Below are 4,020 nucleotides of genomic sequence, written 5' to 3' on the forward strand. Positions count from 1 at the left end.
CCACATCACTTACTGTACTGAGTTACAAAGGGAGATGGACAGATGTCTTATTTCAGAAATGTATCATCCACCTCTACTGCTTTTTGCATGTTGACCTCCAAGTTGTTTTCAGTGCACCACAAAGCCAGACGAGCCACTTGACTCCACTAGCAGTCAGTGTTGCTAACGAGTCCTGTTAGGGTCATTTGCTTGATGATAGCTGGAGATGCACTTGTTGGTGTAGCAGGAGAAGAGGAGGGCTGAGAGTGTCCAGCCTTGAGGAACCCCAGTGCTGATGGATAGGGGCTCTGACAGATAAGGTTCCAGGCACACAAGCTACTTTCTATCTGACAGGTAGTTGAAAATGCCCTGACAGACACAGGGTTCCACTCTCAGTTGTGTTGAAAGCAGAGCTGAAGTCTACAAACATGACTCTGTCATAGGATCCTAGAAGATCCAGATGAGTACAGACATAGTGTTGATTGTGACTATGCATGTTGCAGATTGCTCTGTATGCAAACTATATCAGTCCAAGGAGGTGGGAGTGATGGACTTGACGTAAAACAGAACCAGCTTCTCGAAGCATTTCATGACTACTGATGTTAAAGCTTCAGAACTGTAGGTATTAAGGCTGGTTATATTGTCCTTCTTTGAACAAGGATTATTTACCATTAAATTCTACCTGTGTTTCACTTCACCTGTGCCCTTATGGAGCACAGCTCTTATCACTGCATTCATATGAAAACGGGTCTTCTGGACATGTACCAGTGATTTCACACCACATATAGCATATTGTTGTTGCCCTTTGCATGATGGTCACAGGTGCATAAAGGTTATTGGTGCATTTGAATTGTGCATTTGTGTGTATGTATAGACTCTTATATACAGTATTTTTTTCGAAAGTGTGCTTTAGTGTTTACACAAGTTTGCTAATTTTCCATTTCTGTGTTTCTACAGGAAGATTCGAGTGTCCTATATGCAACTGTAAATCGAAAAGCGAAATGCAAAACAGCAGAAGAACAGGTGTGCATCATACTGAATGTGTGTTTTGTAAACATGTGTGTTATGTAACAATTGTTAATGTGTTATTCCTACATATCACTTACTCCACTGTAATACACAGTCAGAAAACCAAACCAGCATCCACTCCAATGGATAATGCAGATTATACAGAATATGCCAGCATCAAATTAAATTCAAATTAAGCACACACTCTCTCTCACACACACACACACACACACACACACACACACACACACACACACACACACACACACACACACACAAACACACACAAACAAATCCAATCAAGCAAATGGACAAAAAATAAACATACAAAAACATATATGGTAGCCAGTAAATAACAAGTATTTTATTTGTTTCTTCAATGTAAATGCCTCATTAGGGGTTAATCTGCTGAAAGATGATTTGAATACTTCTGTGAATTATTAGCTTTTTTGCATGTAATTTATTAGTAGTAGTGCTTTTGGCTTTAATGGAATAAAAAATGATTTGTAAATGTTCACGGTACGGCCCCTCCTCCCAGACGTCTTTTTCTGTGTGTGTCACCCTGTGTTTCACACCTGCTCCTCATTTTGTGTCATCACTGTGCGTGAGTAATTTGTGTCATTTCTGTGCGTGAGTATAACTCTCCTGTTTAGTAGTGTATGTTGTTATTGATTGACCATGTATTAGCCTATGTGCTACATTGTCTGTTGTCTGGTGTTAATAAACGTAACTTTTGTCGGCTCATTCGTGCGTCCTGCCTAGCCTCCGTCGTTACATAAATGTGCATATCATTTTATGTCAAGTGCTTTATTGTTGACAGTAGCCATTACTTCACTGTGAGAATTTATTTCTGTTTTAAAAATAAAGAGCAAAAGCCAAATGAGTGTGGTTTCTATTTTTACCTGCTTAAAATGACACATTACACCTTTATAGAGGTGAGGCACTAAAATGAGTTTAGACTGTGTACTGAGTTACCAGTCTATATGTACACCTGCTCCATAGGTATGACTGTAGAATTAGTTTAGGCTATAAGACATGACACTGTTTCATGGGTTTCTAAATCTCTGAAAGTGTAGGTGGGACGTTTTTCATCAAATTACCTAAATTATTGCAAATTCCATTAGCATTAAAATGTCTTGCCACTGGAAATGACAAATTCTTAATTCTGATGGTCCAAAGGTGTTCAACAAAACAATCAGCAAACATTCTCTTGGTTCCTCCAATATACAGATGAATACATCTCTTGCAAAAGATAAAATAGACCACTCCTGTAGTAATGCATGAGGAGCAATAGGTGATAAAAACGGATCCTTTTGTTCTAGTTATTATATTGTCTTTGTTAATAAGGTTTTATGAAGCACATCTAGAGCAGGCTACAGTACCAGTTATTATTATTATTATTATTATTATTATTATTATTATTATTATTATTATTCAACGGGTCATTTACCTGTCTTTAAGGGAATGCCTGTTTGTTAGTTTATTATTGATTATACACACACACACACACACACACACACACACACACACACACACACACACACACACACATATATATATATATATATATATATACAGAGAAATTTCAGACAGCGACCCTTCATAAGCTGTGCAAGCAAAGTGCTTAAGAAGTTGTATATTTTTCTATAGATATCCACTCGACATCTTTAACTACAGTACCTTGCAGCTGCTTCCCAAGAATCTTCAAGTGCACAAGTGCTTCAAGTTTCCAGAATAAATGTATATTAGAAGTATCTAGATAACACTTCCCCTTTGGTCAAACACACATCACTTATGAAAAGCAAGACAATGTAATTTGGTACAGCACCTTTCATCCACAATAGCAATTCAAAGTGCTTTGCACAAATATATAGTAGCAACAAAGAAAAAAAACATTAAAATAATATGAAAGATGCTAATAAAAAGGACACCATGTACACAAGGTACAGGATGGCAACACTGTCAGTGAAACGATAGATAGATAGATAGATAGATAGATAGATAGATAGATAGATAGATAGATAGATAGATAGATAGATAGATAGATAGATAGATAGATAGATAGATAGATAGATAGATAGACTTTGACAATAGAATTTGGCAAGAGCTGATTACATGTGACTGTGATGCATCACTTTAAGTAGTGTGTTAAGCTGTCCAAAATGAGCTAAACTTTAAAAATACATGATGCAATCTGGTTTATGAGAATACATTAGAATTATTTGGTTCAGTTAACCAACTGCCATCAAATCTATTGGTAATCTTGCTGGTATTTAATTATGTTTATCAGGGATATTTTGTACATAGGCTTGTCCTAATTCTACAAATTGGAGTCAGTTTCCCAACAGAGTCATGCAATAACATAAAACAGCAGAGTGCCACTTTAAATACTCCTAACAATATAATGCTGTACATTGAAACTGAACCTAAATTAGTCAATGATGTGTTTATGTACTACTGTGGTTAAAGCAAAACTCTCTCATTAGTTGCATAAATTAATGTGTTTCTGCAGGCTACACACTGGACAGCACAAGGGAGATCAAATATATCACTGCTTACACAGGAGATTCAGTACTGCTGCCCTGTTCCTGCACTGACCTACACACAAAATCTGAGTTTCACCTTGAAGAAACACAACACTAAGAGAAACACATGGGACATGATCTCCAGTGAGAGTGAACAGTACAGAAACAGAGTTCAGCTGGGTACTGTTCATGCTCCAGGAAATCTCTCTCTCCTCATATCACACCTGACTGAAGGGGATTGGGGAGTGTACAGGTGTCATCTTAAAAGGAGAGAATATAAAGACACCGTACTCACCGTTAAATCTGATAATGTCATCATTAGACTGAACCCACAACCTTTGACTGTTCCAGACCTTCTGTGTTAAGCCATGTTTAGAGCAGTACTTTAACCAGATGTTACTCAAATGCACCACCATGTTGTAATGAATGCCATTAGGGTTGCAAGCAGTCAGCACTGAGGTAGTAGATGGCAATTTTAATTTTAGATTAAAACTGCAGCTATGAACTT

Source organism: Electrophorus electricus, chromosome 2 (genome assembly GCF_041902795.1).
Source record: "Electrophorus electricus isolate QZ-2024a chromosome 2, ASM4190279v1, whole genome shotgun sequence".
In the NCBI taxonomy this organism is placed as follows: Eukaryota; Metazoa; Chordata; class Actinopteri; order Gymnotiformes; family Gymnotidae; genus Electrophorus; species Electrophorus electricus.